Source organism: Schistocerca americana, chromosome 4 (genome assembly GCF_021461395.2).
Source record: "Schistocerca americana isolate TAMUIC-IGC-003095 chromosome 4, iqSchAmer2.1, whole genome shotgun sequence".
Lineage (NCBI taxonomy): Eukaryota > Metazoa > Arthropoda > Insecta > Orthoptera > Acrididae > Schistocerca > Schistocerca americana.
In genome coordinates this window covers 432,757,260-432,778,916 of record NC_060122.1, presented here as the reverse complement: position 1 = coordinate 432,778,916, position 21,657 = coordinate 432,757,260, and positions in this window count along the sequence as shown.

Genomic DNA, 21,657 nt, shown 5'->3' with positions numbered 1-21,657 from the left:
AATTTCGCAATCAATAAGCATTTCCATTCCCACTCTTAACGTAATAACCCGTAGAGCAGGTTAGTTACAACACCAACGTGAATAGTCGTGTTGTCACGTCCCCCCATGATTTTACAAATTATGATGGAATATTATCTGTCCCTTATTCCTTATTCAATCTCAACTCTTCCAAATCTCTTTTAAATTCAGATCCTAATACTGTATCCCCTATTTCTATATCGACTGTTACTTCTTCTGTCATGTCACCAGACAGGTATTGCCCTTCATATAGACATTCAATGTGTAGTTTTCAGCGATCCACTCTCTTCTCTGCACTTAACAATGAAATTCCCATTGCAGTTTTAATGTTACCGCACTTGCATTTAATTTCACCGAAGATTGTTTCTACTTTTCTGTATGCTGAGTCTGGACCTCCGACAGCATTTCTTTTAGACTTCTTCACATTCTTCATGTAGCCATTTGGCCTTAGCTTCAAAGCACTTCGTTTTCATTTCGTTTCTAAGTGACTTGTGTTTCTATCGTGCCGAATTTTCCTGCACGTTTTTGTACTTTCTTCTGTCATCGATTGAGTGAAGTATTTCCTCTGTTACCCATTGTTTCTTCGCAGATGACATCTTTGTGCCTATGTTTTTCTTTCCATTTCTGTCATTGCTCTTTTTTGAGACATTCCATTCCGCTTCAGCTCAACTGCCTACAGGGCTATTTCTGATCGCAGTATCTATATAGCCTCAGAGAATTTCAAGCGTCTCTCTTCATTCGCTAATACATCTATAGCCCACTTTCTTGTCCATTAATTCTTCGCGACTAGTCTCTTAAATTTTACTCTCCATCACTACTAAATTGTGACCTGCGTCTGTAGCTGCTCCTGGTCTTTTTCAAGTATACTTTCTCCTCTTGTGTTTCTTGAGCGGAGTATTCGCTGTTACTAGCTGAAACTTACTGCAGAACTCGTGCAGTGTTTATCCTCTCTCATTCCTACTACCAATCCCATAATTTTACCGTAATCCTTTCTTCTACTCCTTCCCCTACAACTGCATTCTGATCCCACAAGACTATTAGATTTTCAAATGGCTCTGAGCACTATGGGACTCAACTTCTGAGGTCATTAGTCCACTAGAACCTAGAACTAGGTAAACCTAACTAACCTAAGGACAGCACCCACATCCATGCCTGAGGCAGGATTCGAACCTGCGACCGTAGCGGTCTCGCGGTTCCAGACTGCAGCGCCTAGAACCGCACGGCCACTTCGGCCGGCTATTAGATTTTCATCTCTCTTTATGTACACAATTATTCATCCTCATATACGTTCGCCATTTTTCATCCTCGGCTCGCAAGTATACCTAAACTATCATTATCGGTGTTGGTTTGCTCTCGATTCTGATGAGAACAACCCTACCCTTAAATTTTCAGACTAACTCACTCTCTGCCCTCCCTTCATATTCATAACGAATCCTACTCTCCTTACATCATTTTCTGCTCCTGTTGATACTACCCTCTACTCATCTGCCCAGAAGTCCTTGCCTTCTTTCCATTGCACCTCACTGAACCTACTATATCTAGGTTGGTCCTTAAAAGATTCCTTTTCAGATTTTCTAGCTTCCCTATCATGTTCAAATCTCTGACAGTTCACTCTCCGACTCGTAGAACATTATTATTTCGTTGGTTATTCAATCTATTTCTGGTCACCTACCCCTTTGGTAGTTCCCTTCTAGAGATCTGAATAGGGGACTAGTCCGGAATGTTTTGCCGATGATCATCAAGAGACTTTTTCAGCTACAGGTCACATCTTCTGTAGATACACGTTATGTATCTTTAATGCAGTCGTTTACATTGCCTTCTACATTCTCATACCGTTGATCGCTGGCGGCAGGCAAAGATCGAATTCGGCATGACATACTCAGCGGCTTCTAATGTATGACTGCAAAGGTTTGTAGATAAACGAGTATCACCAGTGCAATAAGAGTCCTTTAAATGATAGTCAGGGGACTGTGGCGTAAATGTGTGTGTTAGAGCTCAAATATTTTCCTTGTAAATAACTAAATTCTGATTTCTCTTCCAAAGTCTCGAACTTCGCTGATAACAGTCACTGTTATGATTGCGGCACGGTTGGTTCGCAATGTCTCTTGTGAAAATGCTCACACCTGTCCCCATATCTGGGCATGTACGAACTCAATAAAATCTATGCGTCTCCAGCTAATCCACTGGCATTTAGTGATTTCGAACCCGATTACTACTTTGCAGGAGGCAGGTTCTGTTGATTGTGAACTCGATACCGTGAACCGGAGCATCGCTTACTTGAATTCTCGTGTGACAGAGAGTATCTTGTAGGCTGCTACACTAACATCAATATGGAAGATACTAACGCACGGTTGCAGAAAACACATGTCTTGCACAGAACGTTATTTTGTTTACATACAACTCCGTGTGGAGCGTATCAACTGACTGTCAGCCAGAAGCATGACATTATTTCGCAGAGAAGGACGCCAAATATTCTGACCTGAAAGTGCTGGAATATTGAAATACGAAACCACAGAGAATACTTACTCCACCAGGACATATTAAGGGGGTACGATATTGGAGTGCCGGTTTATTCCGAATTGCGATACAAAGTTATTTCGGACACGCATACATGTCCGAAAGAACAGGCACTGCGGCGACTACAGACGTTATGAAAAACATGAAATATATTCGCCGTTGTGAATATGGACAACCACCAACTGTATAACTGACTGAAGACAGTGAAAATTTGTGCCGAACCGGCACTCTAGCCCGAGTTTCCCGCTTATCGCGAGCGGTGCCTTACCACTTGACTATCCGTGAACGACTCACGGCCGCATCCAAACTTCCATATGTCGTCAACCATGCCTCTATAACCTGGGCTCGTACATCTATTACTTGTATTCCCGCGCGGGTGAGATATTTTATTTGAACGTCGCTTGACCGGCGTCGGCAGATAAATACGATATTGAAGTGCCTGTGTTATTCTGAAATAAGAAGCAAACTTCCTTTGGATGTGCATGCATGTCCGACGGAAATAATTTTACTTTTCTGGAAGTTGTAACACACATTATAGTCCTGTTCTGTTCTACCGTGTTCAAGACTGCCTCTAACCAAACTAACCCAAAGCGTGTGCCCTTCTGTTTCCAGTAATGATAAAGATTTTGCTTTGTGCGCTTTTAGCCCCACTTACATTTTCCGAAAAATGCTCAGATAAACTTTCCTTTGCCTTCCCATTCAGGTGCAGGCCACGATTCGTGTATCCCCATCTCCCAACTGCAGCAACAGTACAGATATGTGACTTTCGGTCGAAAGTTATCCACTCAGCTCTCTGTTTACACATTTGACAGGTGTGTTACACAGCTGGGGTGGTCTTTTCGCTACAAAATCTCCACAAATCCCACACGTGGGACCAGGCTGTTTCTTGCTCCGTTTACTATAGTTACCTGATCTTCTTCCTCAAAATCTCTGCACAAAGCCACTATGTTCATTCTCACATGGATAAGCTTAGCACTAATTTTAAAGAGGAATGTGACCTGGTAGAATATACCTACCTATTCATGTAGAATTTGGTCTACACCACTCCAGTAAGTGATAGCTAGCAGTAGGACTCATTTCTTTCTACTCTACGTTTCTATCGACCTAACTTTAAAGTCGTTCCTATGAGTCTGCTGCACTCTGCTTTGCCCAAAAACTGAATGAGACTCTTCTCCTATTTCAAGTCGAACTAATCGTTAACAAGAATATGAAATGTGGATTTTGACGTTTTCTCCTTTTGGATATTATTTGTTTCCTTTTCCCCGTCCTCATTGTCTCTTTCCAATTCAACCTATCTAATTCAAAATACGCCCTTTCAATGCGGCCTAAAGGCACACATCTTTCTTTCCTGTTGCATGCTCCTCTTCTCTTGACTGCAAATTCCACAATTACAACAACAAGGGGAGGCTTATTGCATAGTTTACTGGCCTTCCTACCACAATAGCCCCAATGAAATACCAACCTACAATCCTGACATATTTCCCCCATACTGACCAGCCTATGATAACAGCCACATTTGTCGCATATAACTGATATACAAATCTAAAAACACTAAAACACATTTAAAATGCCATAAAGTAAGAACTAGTGAATACTTATTTTCAGATGTGTTGCGGCAGCGAACTTCCAGATGACGGGGGATGAAAATATGAGAATAAAATTAGATGTGGCAGCGTTGCACAAATTTTTGCAGATCGAAACACTGCTTTGCTTCATTAGCTCTTGACACTCAGACAGCTACCGTAGCAAGTCTGAGCTAGCACTGATTCAAGGGTATGCTTCATTCTACTGTGTAAAGTGGGAAGCAGCAACTCTGTCGGTTCATGTAGTCTCATTTACCTTTATATACAGTTTGTAAGGTAAATTTCAGAATGTGAAGGACTATCTCTCCTTCGGAAACTACAAATTTTATGCTTCAAGAGGATAATGACTAATCACTCTGAATAGGAGTAAGAAGCCTTCTTCGAAGAATGATGGGTAGTGTTACATCCCCGCGCTGCCCGGTGAGTTGGTAACTTCTCGTCGTAGCCCTCTAGCTACCACTGTCGCTGTTTTGTGCTCTTAGTTACGTGCCACATACGTAGGTCCTTTATGGCGCATGATCAGATGATTGTAGTTTCCACTTCAGGATGTGTGACCACTGGAGAGTGAGCTTCACAGATCTGCAGCCGTGCAGATAGCCAGAGTGTTGTGAGAGTATAACACATTTGATAAGAGTATTGCTCATGAAAAGGGGTGTTTCAGTATGAGTGAAGGGCTGTGCATGTCACACCATAGCTTAGTCCAGTATAGTGAACTGTTCCTGGAGAGATTCAGCAGAACGGCGTCATATGGGGACAGGCATCTGATAACTACATGTCGTGTCACCTGAGCGTCTATTGATTATGCAAGAATACTTATTTAGTATTCTGACAATGTGAATGACGCCGGAAAATATCTCTGAGAGCTGAAGCTGTGACGCCAGACGGCTTCTGAAGTAGCTTACGAGACTGGTTAACCAGAACGTATGATGCCATAGCAGCCCAACACTGAGACTACACTGCTGCCACCTGTTGCGACGTAACAGGCCTGTAGGTCTGTCGTTGAGGAAAGGCAAGCCCGCCTATATGTGCATGTAGACTTTCCTGAGTACTGATGAAACCTTCTAGGGCTTCCATCCACGAGGCTGCGTTGGAATTCCGCGACGCCTCGATGAGTGTCAGTCTCATACTCTTTTGGCGAAATGTTAAGATGGCACACATCTCATAAATGTACCTCAGGAGCGGCCTTCACCCAGTCGTGGTATCTGGCGACCTGTGGTGTGGCAGACTGCTGTTCGACTCCCTGTCTACGAGACTGTCACGGAGCCTTATCCCGACTGTTCCTCTGATACAATTGCTTAACTGCCAGAGAAAGCTGAGAAGCATTTTCTGCTTATGGTACCGATGGTAATGTAAAATACTGTACTGGAGAAACCAAAATTTTGGCCACAGTCACACTGGCTTTTTCTTCTGGGTCTACTGGTGGCTTTTAACTGTGCAAAGTCACTTGTACAGGGTGGCGCAGGGAAACGGGAAATTTCGAAATAACGTCATTTCCATGAATAAATTCATAAAACTAGTAATTTATTAACGAAAGTGAATGTATTCAGTATGCCATTATTCAGTATGTCTTTACAATCAAAATGTCCAAAAGTGTCTCTTTACTTTTTAAAGATGACATCGGAAAGATGTGCTCCCATTCGGCGTTCACACTCTAACAGCCTGTTATGAAAACTCTGGAATGCGTGGTGTAGCAAATCTTGGGGAATGGCAGTGATTTCGTTTTCAATGTTCTCCTTCAGTTCATGGATTGTTGCATACGTGTACGGTACACCTTGCCTTTAAGATATCCCCACAGGAAGAAGTCGCACACACTAAGATCAGGGGATCTCGCAGGCCATGCAATGTCATCGTTACGTGAAATAATGCGTCTTCCAAACAATTGACGAACTGCTGCCATCGATTGTCGAGCAGTGTGTGACGTGGCTCCGTCCTGCTGAAACCACATGTTTTCGACGTTAAGATTAAGCTCGTACAGTCTCTGTGTAAAGAATGTTTGAAGCATTTCAACATATCGAGCGGATGTTACTGTCACTGCGCTACCATCCTCACGTTTAAAAAAATAAGGGCCGATAACACCATGACATGATACAGCACACCATATTGTGACCTTGGCGCTATGTAGTGGTCGCTGGTGAAACTCAAAAGGATTGTCCTGTGCCCAATAACGAAAATTCTGTTCGTTCACGAATCCGTTCAGGTGGAAATGGGCTTCGTCTGATATCCATAAGTTACCAAGGAAATTCGCGTCCTCGTTGATTTTAGCCAATATCAGGCTACTAAACTCCATACGTGACGCTGGGTCTCGTTCATGTAAGTGTTGCACAATCTGCAACTTATAAGGACGGAAGTCTAATTCGTGCAGTATTCTTTGTAAGCTTCGTCGCTTAATCCCTAGAGAAGATGCATGCTGTCGAACGGAGCGGCGAGGACTTATCTCGATTGCAGCTCTAGCAGCTGCAATGTTCTTTGGGGTAAGTACCGTTGGAATGCCACCTGGAGGTTTGTTTTTCAAGGCAGATCCTGTTTCTTCAAAATTACGCACCAGCGTTGTAATCGCATGCGCAGATGGGACACGCCCATGACGTCCAAGCTGGTAATGCTGTCGAAATGTTCTCTGCGCGGCAGTCGCACTATCACCATTTTTGTAAAACGCTCTCACAGCTACTGCACGTTCCGCACCAGTCCTCTTCTCCATGATTACTAAATGGCAATGCGTTCACATCAATTGTGCAAAGTTTCGAACATCTGCCGGCGCTACAGTGCTGCCAACTGTAACGTTCAAAATTTCCCGTTCCCCTGCGCCACCCTGTATTTTGTCATTAGTGCTTACTGAGCATGACATTACGTCACGGTTTGTAAAAGATCGTTATTATAATTGATCTCTAAAGACGGAAGGAGTGGCAATTTTATTGTATTAGGTTACAACGGTGAAGGGAGTGGGGATCTGCTGTTATGTAAGGCTTCCTGCATTGTGTGCCATGCTGGTACTCACCAGCGAATGAGATGTGGACTCCTATTTTCCTCCTGCAGGTCGCAGGCTGCGCGGCGACAGTTGCTCGCCGGTAGCGTTCGCGTCTCGTGTTGTTGGTGCGGCCTGTTAAGACTCTGAGGGCTGACAGCAAGGACGGGACAAGCCTAAGTCCATCCTTTCTATTCATCTTCTTGCGGTTTGTTTTTTAGTATTTCGATAGCTTCTCTGAACTTGTGTTTTACCACTTCTGGGTCGTCTGAAAATATGTAAGTTTCGTTAAATTTTATTTACTTGGTGCAGTTTTGCTGGTGTCCGGCAACTTCAGATTTGTTGTATTTGCCATGACGATTGTAGCGCTTATGTACCCGTATATGTGCTGCTTGCCTGCTGGTCTCACAGACGTCGACTTCCCTGTCCTGAAATTCCATCTTGTATACACCTACTGTGTGTAAGGCAACTACCTTGTATTTGGTGGCACATCCTGGATCCTGCAGCTACTCTAGAAGCCGGGTAGCACACCAACCCACCGAGGTCTTTACCCGTCCAATCAGTGTCGTTCTCCACATAAGGTAAGGGCACTATAGGCTACAGCTTGTCGTTTTCTTGCTTAGCTTTATTTCTTTTGTTCGTTTCCATGGCTGTATGGATCGATTTTTGGTTGACAGGAAACGTTGTAGTTAGCCTTCTTAGTCCATATGTTGGTTGTATTGTGAGCATCACTTGGCCACTGGGTGCATATAGCCAAAGAATGGATAACTGAGTTCATCTGTGCTGGGTGGTGCTAATGCCTGTCTGTATGTGTATGCCTCCGATAATTCTGTGTCCCAGCGTGCCCTCAGTTGTCCTATATACTTCCATGTCTAGGAATCGAATTCCACCATTCTTCTCTACCTCGAGCATGAGCTGTATCTCCCTGTGCGTTTTATTCAAATATTTGTGAAACCCGTATAGCTCCATTTCACCATGCCATATAACGAATCTATTGTACACGTACCTGAACCAGCATCATGGGCATAATGGGGCTGAAAAAAGCATCGTTGTTTCAATGGCCTTCATGAATATTTGAGCTGCTAACGGGAATAGGGCGACCATATGTTTGTACTATCCGTCTGCTCGTATTATTTTCCTTGCTATTTGAAGTATGTTGAAGACTAGCATAACTCAACGAAATCGATTATCTCTGAGGGGGACACACTCCTGTGGGATGTGAGCAGTTTTGTCTCCTGGTACGTTCTGAATAGCTGACCATGATGTCCGAGGGTAAAATCGTTTCTCCTTTTATGCGTTCTACGAAGTGTGTCGAGTTCTTCATATAAGATGCCGTTTTGAAGGCTACATATTTTCAAGATTGTATGTAGGCTAGTCGATCCCGTTCACTGTTGGCCTCAGTGGATTATTTCCCTTATATATTTTTGGCACTCCATAAATTCTAGGAGCGAGTGCTACTCTGGGAATGAGGCCTTGGCTGCGTCAGAATCAGTTCTTGCGTCCTTAATTCAGATGTGCGTCTTTCGAACTATTTGGGCTTTGGGCTCTGTCCTTAGTTAACTACAGTCAGTATCATTTAACAGTGCCTTGATCTTGTCTTTACATGGCATGGTGCCCAAGATAACAGTAGCGTTTCCTTAGTCACTGTAATATCACAATATCGTTGAGGTATGTTCACTGTTGTGACTGAGCGTATCCCCTAAGGAAGGAATGATCGCTTCTGTGGAAGCAGCACTCCGGAACCCATCTCTGGAAGGAAATGAGAAAGTTAGCCATGAAACCGTTCGAATTTTAGTATGTGCCAAGTCACCGAATCACATACTCAGCCGTTAGGAAACGGCAGGTACCACAGAACTGAAGAAGTACAAAGACATTGTGAATGTTACAAACAAAGAACAACGTGCAGCATAGAGACAAGACGAAGAAATTATTAAATGATTCCACCTACAATGAACTAAGGACGGGCGCCACGGCCAAGATAATTCGAAAGACGCAGATCTCAATCGAGGACTCAAGAACTGACGCTGACACAGCCAAGGGGCTTGTTCCCAAAGTGCCGGTTGCTTCTAGAATTTATTGAGTGCCAAAAATATGTAAGGAAAACTATTCATAAGCCAGATCAGTGAACAGGTTCAACTCGCCTACAAAATAGTCTGCAAATAAAGACCTCTAGTTGGTAAAACGGAATCTTACGTGAAGAACTCGACACACATTTTAGGACGCATAAAGGGGGAAATAATTCTAAAACAGCATGTTCTGCCAGACATATCTAACCTCACTGAGTTTCGTTTGACTTCAACATGCTGCAAATGCCAAGGAAAATACCATGAACAGCCGATTAGCATAACAATGGGATCTACCCTACTCCCGTTAGCAACTGACGTATTTATGGAGGTCTATTAAGCAACGGAACCTTGTGTCTCTCCTCCACGTTTGCACCCGCGGTCTAGGGGTGGCGTCGTTGATTAATCAAAACTTCCTCGGTCCCGAGTTAGAGTCCCGCCATTGTTTAAAATTTGATTAATAATCAGCAATGGCGGCCGAAGACTTCCCGCATAAGACGTCACCCTCGTTCTGCCAACGCTCTTGTCAAAGAGGGCAGAGGAGCAGACGGAAGTTTAGATCACCCTCTTCTCCTAGGGGTCGGAAACTACCCCTAAGGCTGAAGAATCAGCAATGATCGACAGCATGAGGGTGCAGAAGTCAGTAGAAACCACTGCATTAAAGACACGTAACGTGTATTCACGGGACATGTGTCTTGATGATCTTTCCATTGGCAAAAGATCCAGGAATAGTCCGTCATTCGGATCTCCGGGAGAGGACTGCCATGGGGGAGATGACCATGAGAAAAAGACTGAATAATCAACGAAAGGATAACGTTCTACGAATCGGGGCGTGGAATGTCAGAAGCTTGAACGTCGTTAGGAAACTAGAAAATCAGAAAAGGAGAGTGCAAGGGCTCAATCTAGATGTAATAGGGATTAGTGAAGTAAAATGGAAAGAAGACTGGGTTTTCTGGTGCTGATGAGTATAGGGTAATATCAACAGCAACAGAAAATGGTATAATGGGAATATGATTCCTTATGAATAAGAAGGTAGGCCAGAGAGTGTGTTTCAGTGAACATTTCAGTGATAGGCTTCTTCTTATCAGAATCAACAGCAAACCGACACCGACAACGATAGTTCAGGTATATATGCAGACGTCGCAAACTAAAGATGAACAGATGGAGAAAGTATATAAGATACTGAAAGGGCAATACAGTTCGTAAAGGGAAAAGAAAAACTAATAGTCATGAGGGATTGGAATGCAGCTGTAGGAGAGCAAGTAGAGGAAAAGGTTACACGAGAATATGGGCTTGGAACAAGGAATGAGGGAGGAGAAAGACTAATTGAGTTCTGTAACAAGTTTCAGCTAGTAATAGGGAATACTCTGTTCAAAAATCACAAGAGGAGGAGTTACACTTGGAAAAGGCCTGGTGATACGGGAAGATTTCAATTAGATTACATCGTGGTCATCCAGGGAGTCTGAAATCAGATACTGGATTGTTAGGCGTACCCATGAGCAGATGTAGACTCAGATCACAATATACTAGTGTGGAAGAGTAGGCTGAAGTGTAACACTTTAGTCGGAAAGAACCAATACCAAAAGAAATGAGATACCGAAGTAGTCAGGAATGAGATACACTTGAAGTTCTTTAAAGCTATAGATACAGCAACAAGGAATAGCTCAGTAGGTGATACGGTAGAAGAGGAATGGACGTCTCTACAAAGGGCCATCACAGAAGTTGGAAAGAAAAACATAGATACAAAGAAGATAACCGCAAAGAAACCATGGGTAACAGTAGAAATACTTCATTTGATCGATAAAAGGAGGAAGTACAAAAATGTTCCGGGAAACTCAGGAATACAGAAATACAAGTCGCTGTGGAATGAAATAAATAGGAAGTTCAGGGAAGCTAAGACGAAATGGCTGCATGAAAAATGTGAAAAAATCGGAAAAGAAATTACTATCGCAGGGACAGGCACAGCATACAGGAAAGTCTGAATAATCTTCGGTGACATTAAAAGCAAGGGTGTTAACATTAAGAGTGCAACGGGAATTCCATTGCTAAATGCAGATGAGAGAGCGGACAGGTGGGAAGAATACATTGAAAGCCTCTATGAGGGGGAAGATTTGTCTGATGTGATAGAAGAAGAAACCGAAGTCGATTTAAAAGGGATTGGGTATCCAGTATTAGAATCAGAATTTAAAAGAGCTTTGGAAGACTTAAGATCGAATAAGGCGGAAGGGATAGATAACATTCACTCAGAATTTTTAAAATCGTTGTGGGAAGTGGCAACAAAACGATTATTCACGTTGGTGTGTAGAATGTAAGAGTCTGGCGACATACCATCTGACTTTCAGAAAAATATCATCCACACAATTCAGAATAGTGCAAGAGCTGCGAAGTGCGAGAATTATCACACAGTCAGCTTAACGGCTCATGTATCCAAATTGCTGACAAGAATAATATACATAATAATGGAAAATGTATTAGATGACGATCAGTTTGGCTTTAGAAAAGGTAAAGGCACCAGAGAGGCAATTCTGACATTACGGTTGATAATGGAAGTAAGCCCAAAAAAAATCAAAACACGTTCTTAGGATCTGGAAAAAGCGTAGGACAATATAAAATGCTGTAAGATGATCGAAATTCTTAGAAAAATAGGGGTTATCTATAGGGAGAGGCAGGTAATATACAATATGTACAAGAGCCGAGACGGACTAATAAGAGTGGACAACATAGAATGAAGTACTCGGATTAAAAAGGGTGTAACAGAGGGATGGAGTCTTTCCCCCCTAGTGTTCAGTCTGTACATCGAAGAAGCAATGGTGGCAATAAAAGAAAGGTTCAGGAGTCGAATTAAAATTCAAGGTGAAAGGATATCAACGATACGATTCGGTGATGACATTGTTATCATAAGTGAAAATGAACTAGATTTACATGATCTGCTCAACGGAATGAACAATCTAATGAGTATAGAATATGGATTGAGAGTAAATCGAAGAAGGACGAAAGTAATGATAAGTAGCACAAATGATAACAGAAGGAAACTTAACATCAGGATTGATGGTCACGAAGTAGATGAAGTTAAGAAATTCAGCTACCTAGGATAACCAATGACGGACGGAGCAGGGAGGACATCAAAAGCAGATTAGCAATGGCAAAAAGGGCATTCATTCCTGGCCAGGAGAAGTCTTCTAGTATCAAACGAAGGCCTTAATTTGTGGAAGAAATTTCTGAGAACATACGGTACGTCTGGAGTACAGCAGAGTACGGTAGTGAAACATGGACTGTGGGAAAACCGGAACAGAAGAGAACAGAAGCACTTGAGATGTGGTGCTACAGACGAATGTCGAAAATTAGGTGGACTGATAAGGTAAGGAATGACCACGATGTGCGCAGAATCGCAGAAGAAAGGAATATGTTGAAAACACTGATACGGAGAAGGATGATAGGACGTCTGTTAAGACACGAGGGAATGATATCCATGATACTACACGGAAACAGTTGTAGAGGTAGACAGTGATTCGAATACATCCAGCAAATACTTGAGGGGGTAGGTTGCAAATGTTACTCTGAGATGAAGAGGTTGGTACATGAGACTAATTTGTGGCGGGCCGCTTCAAACCAGTCAGAAGACTGCTGACCCATAAAATACGTCCACGATGCTGGTTCATTACGTGGGTGATGCATTCGCTGTATCACCTCATGGTGAAAGGGAACTACACAGATTTCACGAATATTTGAACACAATGCACAGGAAAGTACATATCACACTTGAGGTACAGGAAACTGGTACAGTTCCATTCCTAGACATAGAAGTATATAGAACAATGGAGGGTACACTAGGTCGAAGAATATATCAGAAGCTTATAGACATGGACAGATATTAGCACAGCCTATCCAACTACCACCACGTGCAGAACAATTCAGTTATCTGTTCTTTGGTTATCCTGAGTGATCTTCACAACATAACACATGAGCTCAAAAGCCTGCGTGAAAGTTCTTGGCCAATGATTACAACATTAAATCGATCCACGCTGCCATGGCAACGAAGAAAAGAAAAAAAAAGATAGACAAGAATGTAACAAATTGCAGTCAGCAGCCTGCTTCTCTTATGTGAAGAATGACACTGACTGGATTGGTAAAAATCTTCGTAGGGCTGGTGTCCAACCCGTCTTCTACAGCAGCCGTAATATTCATGATGTGTTAGCCTCCACGAAGGATAAGGTAGATGGTATACACACTGTAGGTAATAATGTGATCAAAAGTATCCGGACAGCTGCCTGAAAAATGACTTAAATTTTCATGGCGCCCTTCGTCAGTAATGCTGGAATTCAATATGGTGTTGGCCCACCCTTACCCTCCACTCTCGCAGGCATACGTTCAATCAGGCCCTGGAAGGTTTCTTGGGGAGTGGCAGCCCATTCTTTACGGAGTGCTGCGCTGAGGAGAGGTATCGATGTCGGTCGGTGAGACCTAGCACGCAGTCGGCGTTCAAAACATCACAAAGTTGTTGTATAGGATTCAGTTCAGGACTCTGGGCAGGTCAGTCCATTACAGGGATGTTACTGTCGTGTAACCACTCGGCCACAAGCCGTGCAGTATGAACAGGTGCTCGATCGTGTTGAAACATGCAATGCCATCCCCGAATTGCTCTTTAGCAGTGGGAAGCAAGAAGGTGGTTAAAACGTCAATGTAGGGCTGTGATGTGATGGTGCCACGCAAAACAACAAGGGGTGCAAACCCCCTCCATGAAAAACACGAACACTATAACACCAACGCCTTCGAATTTTACTGTTGCCACCACACACTCTGGCAGATGACGTTCACCGGGCATTCGCCATAACCACACACTGCCATCGGATCGCCACATTGTGTACGGCGATTCGTCACTGCACACAACGTTTTTTCGCTGTTCAATCGTCCAATGTTTACGCTCCTTGCATCAAGCGAGGCGGCGTTTGGCATTTACCGGCGTGACGTGTGGCATATGAGTAGCCGTTCGACCATGAAATCCAAGTTTTCTCACCTCCCGCCTAACTGTCATAGTGCTTGCAGTGGATCCTGATGCAGTTTGGAATTCCTGTGTGATGGTCTGGATAGATGTCTGCCTGTTGCACAGTACGACCCTCTTCAACTGTCGGTGGTCTGTGTCAGTCAACAGACGAGATCGGCCTGTACGCTTTTGTGGTGTACTTGTCCCTTCACGTTTCCAGTTCACTATCACGTCTGAAACAGTTGACCTAGGGGTGGTTAGGAGTGTGCAAATCTCGCGTACAGACGTCTCACACAAGTGACTCCCAATCACCTGACAACGTTCGGAGTCCGTGAGTTCCGCAGAGCACCCGATTCTGCTCTCTCACGATGTCTAATGACTATTGAGGACGTCGACATGGAGTACCTGGCAGTAGGTGGCAGCACAATGCACTTAATATGAAAAACGCATGTTTTGGGGGATGTCCGGATACTTTTGATCACACAGTGTATGTGCAAGGTGGAATGTAAGCGTGGAGAAGTATACATCAGTGAAACTGGCAGGCCAGCAGCAACGCACATACAGGACCATGAGCATCACATTTGACTTTGGCAGTACAACAGATCTGCAGTGGTCAAACACCAGAAAGACTGTGTTAACGACATAAAATTTAATGACAATTGCATGCTTGTCAAGTACTCGGGTTTGCTAAGGCGCAAGGTCGGAGAAGCCATCGAAATACTAAGATACCCTAGCAACATGAAAAGGAAGGATGGTTGCTGTGGTGTCACCGCCAGACACCACACTTGCTAAGTGGTAGCCTTTAAATCGGCCGCGGTCCGCTAGTATACGTCGGACCCGCGTGTCGCCATATCAGTGATTGCAGACCGAGCGCCGCCACACGGCAGGTCTAGAGAGTCTTCCTAGCACTAGCCCCAGTTGTACAGCCGACTTTGCTAGCGATGGTTCACTGACAAATTGCGCTCTCATTTGCCGAGACGATAATTAGCATAGCCTTCAGCTACGTCATTTGCTACGACCTAGCAAGGCGCCATTATCATTTACTATTTATCTTGTGATGCATGTACCGTCAGACCGATGTTCACCAATTATGGATTAAAGTTAAGTATTCCAACAGCTACGTACTTGATTTGCTAGACTCAAATCCTTTAACTGTTCCAGACCTCACGCCAGCCTGCGTGAGCTTAAACGCGTACCTTTCGGCTTCACTTCCTAGTGGCTTGGCTGTCTTGCCAAGTCACAACAGTTGCTCCATCCTGGCTGCCAGCCACATCAAAACACGAGACGCAAGCGCTGCCAACGAATGACTGCCGCCGCGCAGTCTGCGTCCGGCAGGAGGAAAACAGCAGTCCGCACCTCAGACGCCAGTGACCAACAATAATGACACATAACGCTAGAAGCAATTGATAACAGCAGACCCCCACTCCCTTCTCCGTAGTAACGTACTTCGAGCAAGTTCCAAGTCCTTCTACCTTAAGACATCAACTACACCAATGGTCTTTCAAAAATCGTGACGTCCTATCATGCTCAGTGAGCAGTAATAACAATATGTAAGCAGCTATAAACAGCTAAAAGACACCAGCAGACCCAGAGGAAGGCCATTGTAACCGTGGAAGAACCGTTGGTTTCTCCTGTGACGTTTTTTTAATTATGAACCGATACCATAATCATAAATCCTTCATGTCAAGTGATTATTTGATGACGCTCCCTAAAAAGCAACAAGCTCGGCACGACATTTTGGATTTCTGAAAATGGAATGTATATGCCTCTCTGAGGTGTGTCCCGCCTCTGCTGATTTATCTTTATGCCGAAAACGTACGCACGCTCTGTGTTCCACGCAGCTTTGCGAGACGCAGCGCTGTTTTGCCGATGTACTGGCTGCCACTCTCGTAAGAGAATCTATACACAAGGGGTATTTTTCATTCTGAAAACGAAAAGAATGGGTGAAAGGAAAGCGGGTTTTAGCGTGCTGTCTACGCAAAGGTCACTAGTTGCTGAGTGGTCAGCGCGACGGAATGTCATATCTAGCGGCCCGGGTTCGATTCCCGGCTGGGTCGGAGATTTTCTCCGCTCAGGAATTGGATGTTGTATTCTCCTTACAAGGAACAGATACAGACCAGGGCACCAACACAGATATGGAAGCGTCCAGCGCGGATGATCCATAGTGTCAACCAAGTCCACTTCAAAGAACAGTCTGGAACAACCGTCAAGAGGTGCACAAGTCACACACAATCCTAAAAACAGATTGCACCTTATATGTAAATAGTTAACAAAAAACGGTTCAAATGGCTCTAAGCACTATGGGACTTAACATCTGAGGTCATCAGTCCCCTAGAAGTTAGAACTACTTAAACCTAACTAACTTAAGGACATCACACACATCCATGCCCAAAGCAGGATTCGAACCTGCGAACGTAGCGGTCGCGCGGTTCCAGACTGAAATGCCTAGAACCGCTCGGCCACACCGGCCGGCTAAATAGTTAACAGCACCTCCATGTCTAATAAGAGCTTAAAGCTAGGTACCTCTTCAAGGGACCTACGCCTTCCGTTAAGAGGCAGCGCACAGTCTGGATGGAAGGATCTTAATTGTGGTCCCTCTGTTTTGAGCCCAACCCGACGGATACCTATGGTAGATCGGGGAAACAACCGTTCAGGTCTTGCTGTCGGCAGGGCCGGGAGGTGCTTGCGCCTGATGTACTCTACTAGGAGCCTTGTAGGCTCAACACAAACCGTTAGCGTCACTACCTTTATTACTATTACCACCAGAACCCTTTCATTAGCAACTTTGAGCCAAGCACAAAATCAGTTACCTCTCTATTGTATACCGTAAATAGTTTAGTACGCTGGACATGGAGGTCTTAGTCTTAGTTTCTAGCTTTAACGTACCCTAATCTCTTCTAGTTAAGTTAGTTTTTAGGATGGTAGATGTTAAAGGCATGGTGAGCGATGGTCAGCGTCTTGAGGGTCATTCCAAGACCCGGGCCGCCGCCCACAACCAGGTGACGGGCAATATTATATCTATCTCTTCTCTATTCAATTCTCTTCCTTCCTTCTTTCTAAATATTTAATTTCGTTTTTTTTATTAATATCTCACTTGATTTTGTATTAGTTATAAGTTTTTCTAATGCTGCACAAAAAAAGATATCAAATGGATGTAAGCAAATAGAGCCCGCCTCCACGTGGCGGGACGCGGGCAACGGTGTGAGTGGGGACGGGAGCCGGTGTGGTGTTACTTTCAGTCACTCCGGACCCCGGACCCAGTCACAGCGGCTAAGTGGCAACATACGATCCGCCGTAATAAATCAGACGGTGGGTCATAAAAAAATAAGCAGCAAAGGAAAAAAAAGTGTCCTTATTATCATCATTTTATCCCCATCGACACCCAAGTATCCGAAGTGGCGTCAACTCGAAAGACTTGCACCTGGCGAACAGTCTACCCGACACGGCATTTCCATTTACTAGAGTTGGAGTCCATGTTCGGACCAGGGAAGGAGAGGGAAGTAACTCGATCTTGTCCATGTGAAGCGAATCTTCTCGGCGATTTAGAGAAGCCACGGAAGAGCTAAATCTGTATGACTGGATGAGGGTTTGAACCACCATTCTCCTGAATGCGAGGCCAGAGTGCAATCGATTATCAACATGAATCAGCTAACTTGATGATGATGTGGGTACTCAACTGCGCGGTTATCGGCCACCGTACAAATTCCCAAACTTTACTCAGCCCAATCTCGCCACTTTCATGAATGACGATGAAACGGTGAGGACAACACAAACACCCAGTCAACTCGAGGCAGGTGAAAATCCGTGACCCCGCCGGGTATCGAATTTTTATCGCCGAGAAACTGAAGTTGTTGTGGAACGTTCCGAACAGCCGTTATTCTTCTGTTTACGTGGGGTTAAGTTCTAGTGAACAAAGACGCTGGAGCGCAATTTTCATTCATTATACTAAGGGCGTGTCGATGCCAATGTTAGATGTATTGTGAGTGCGGTGACGACTACGGGTGTGATTAGATGGTTAGAGGTCGATCTGAGACGGCAGTATGTGGGCGGACGGCGACCCATTTCCTGAGCAACCGGTGTACGTGTGTGTCTGTGTGTGTGTGTGTGTAATTTCCCTGGAGGCGGAGGCAGGGGCGGTGGGCGTGGCAGGGCACTTGTAGGGCCCTGAGTGCGGCCAGAGGCCCTCCCTAGAGCCTCATAGATGAGAATTTGGTGAGTGCAGAGAGTTTGCATCGCTGCGTTGCTTACTTCGGAAGGACGCTGCAGGCCCTTCCTTCCTAATGTAAAATCTGTGTATAGTCATTGTGAAAATGACTCCATTTTTAAATGGAAACAGATAAAACTTGTAAAGAATTGAACACTGACTTCAGTATGACCAGATAAGAAGTAAATAATGGTTGAAATATGGCTTAATAGCGGATGGAAAAGTCATTGCAAATAATGTATGACTGGAGCACAAATGTCAATGTGGAATTTGAAACTGAGTGCATTGTAATCCAATATTTAGTTAAGGAACGCTTAGGTTGTTGTGAATCGAGAAATGTTCTCCTTTCTGACGTGAAACGACATGTAGATGAATAATGTGATCGCCCCCACGTTGGGCGTCAAACGTAGCAAACTGAAAGAGTCTCCGTAATATCACGTAACATCCAAACTGCCGATGAGATCTCTCCACCCTGGCAGCTAATAATTAAGTGACGTCAGTAATTATGTGAAATCAACAAGAAAAACGCTATGGGATTAAGAGACTGATAAATGAATGGAACAGATTGTCTGGATGAATGAAACATGATTCAAAAAGAATTATATGATTTTAAGAAATCATGATTTTACTATTATATTATTTCAGATATGAGAGTGAACAACGTACTCTTGGGAAGATTTTTACCTGATTCCCTCTAGGTAGCGGCTGTGTGTGCCACTTCAGTTATAGTAAAAATATTGTAGGGACAACAGACAGCGTTTTGTATTCTACGTTTTCTGATCAGTAATAACTGTTCAGCGTTACTGGCTGGCTCTGAGCACTATGGGGCTTAACAGCTGCGGTCATCAGTCCCCTAGAACTTAGAACTACTTAAACCTAACTAACCTAAGGACATCACACACATCCATGCCCGAGGCAGGATTCGAACCTGCAACCGTAGCAGTCGCTCGGCTCCAGACTGCGCGCCTAGAACCGCGAGACCACCGCGGCCGGCTTCAGCGTTACTTTCGTGCAAGGTATGGTGTGGATCGTCCAACAGCATAGAGCATTATACGACCGCATGAACAATTTCGAGAAGCAGGCTGTTTGTGTAAAGGCAAATCGCCGGGCCGTCCCCGAGTATCTGACACAGACGTCGAAAGCACCCACCCTAGTTTCACAAGGAATCCGCAGAAATCCGTCACTGTGCAGCTCGACAGCTCAACATGCCCCGATGTCCGTCTGGTGCGTGTTGCGTCGACGTTTACACGTGAAACCATACAAAATTCAGTTACTGCAAGCTCTTCGTGAAGGTGGCAAACAACAACGTGTTGAATTCTGTAATTTCGTTCTTGGCAAGGTAGAGGACGACAGTTTTCTTCCACGCTTAGTGCTTAGTGATAAGGCATCATTCCATTTAAATGGAAAGATGAACCGTCACAATGTGAGAATTTGTGGTACAGAACAACCATATCAAGTTGTACAACATGAGAGGGATTCACCAAACTTCAATGTGTTTTGTGCAGTTTCACGATAACAGGTTTGTGGTCCGTTTTTTTTCCCAAGAACACTGTTACAGGAAGAATATATCTCGATATGCTTGAGAACTTTGTTTTTACACATTTGGAAACTGATTCGAACGACTGCAATTACCAACAGGATGGGGCACCGCCACACTGGCATCTGTAATTGCGGGAATTTTTAATTCAAAGGATTACTGAACGATGGATCGGTCGCACTGGACCGAATGATTCAACCTTGCATTACTGGCCTCCAAAGTCACTGGACCTCACTATATGTGAATGTTTCTTGTAGGTGTTTATAAAATGATTGTTTATGTGCCTACGTTACCAGCAACAGTGAATGTACTGAGAAATCGCATAACAGGAGCCGTGGAAGCTGAAACACAAGACATGTTTGCTGCTGTGTGCAAACAATTTGACTGCCTCATTGACATATGCCGTGCATCTCAAGGGGGCCATGTTTAACACCTATGAAAAGATATGAAAAAAACATTATTAGTTTCCCGTTCACCAACAAACAAAATTCATTGTATATGTTTACTAGTTTCAGAAATATAGACGTGTCAAATCGAATGATTCTTTTTGACACATCCTGTATTTACATAAGTAACTTTTACACTCAAAACAAAAATTACAAATCTCAGAGATGACCTAACTTGGCGTGGACACGACTCAGTTGTTGAAGGAAATGGGAGAGAATGAATCATCTCACTAATTTTTATAGTTATTCGCGCATAGTGATGAAGGCGACAGGCGTTGTGTCGCGACAGCGCGTTGCCTTGTAGCTGTGTGCAGCGCGGGCCAGGAGCCGTCTCCACGTTGACAGGTCGCCATGCGTTGCAGTAGCCGAAGTTGTGTTAGCGCGGCGTCGGAAGGCGGATGTTGGGGATGGATGGAAAAGCGCCCACGTCCTCTTGCTTCCGCGCTGTCTCACCGACTGTCATTTTCACTCCCCATCCATCTCTCAGCTCAACGTCCCCTCGAAATATTCTTCCTCTAGGCGTTGTCAGTGACGGGCCAAATTTTCAGTGCCGCCCAATGACTGATGGCCATTTCGTGAGCCCACCTTTCCGTGCAGAGTGGAAATTTACTTTCTTTCATTGGCTGGTGTGTGACTTGGGAATTGGCGTCTTTCTCACTGTTTCACTGTCAAGGCTGTTCCCAGTGTTGGTAGTACAGTGTTTCGACCTTTTTCTGTATTTCGAAGTTGTTGCTAAAGCAACCACAGAGCACTTCTTTGTAACGGCTATCTCTAAGTAAGACGCGGACAGTCTCGTATTTGTGCTTCATCTCAGAATCTGCTGGCGTTCGTGATTTGTAAGGAACGTCCTTACTGCCCCAAGAACATCTTCTTAAGCAGGCTTCTTTCGCAGTTCTGTAGTTTCATACGATTCCTTGTGAGATTTCTTGGCGCTTTGTGTACGCTCCTTCCAGTGCCTGTGTGGTGCTGGAATCATCTACACGTTCTTGCTTTCTGAGGCAGGTGTACAAGCGGCAGCGCTGTGCTGTACTGTGAGCCAGAAGAATTCACACGTCTTCAAGTGCGCATTTTTAATGCTCCGTAATAGTGTCTGCAGAACTCCATCGGTTGTCGGCATGCTTCTCATTGTCTGAAAGGATCTTCGCAACGTGTCCATTCTGAAACGAAGGGCCTCCGCGTAGCCACCCCATGTGTGTTTGCGACATGGGTCCAGTGTCCATGTCTCAGGTGGTCACTGCGTGGGACCTATCACAACGCCTAAGTACTGTGATCCGTGCCATACAGAATACGTTAATGTGAAATTACGGTTATCAAAGGCTTTCCACCTGATTAAAGTTAGTTTGCGGCAA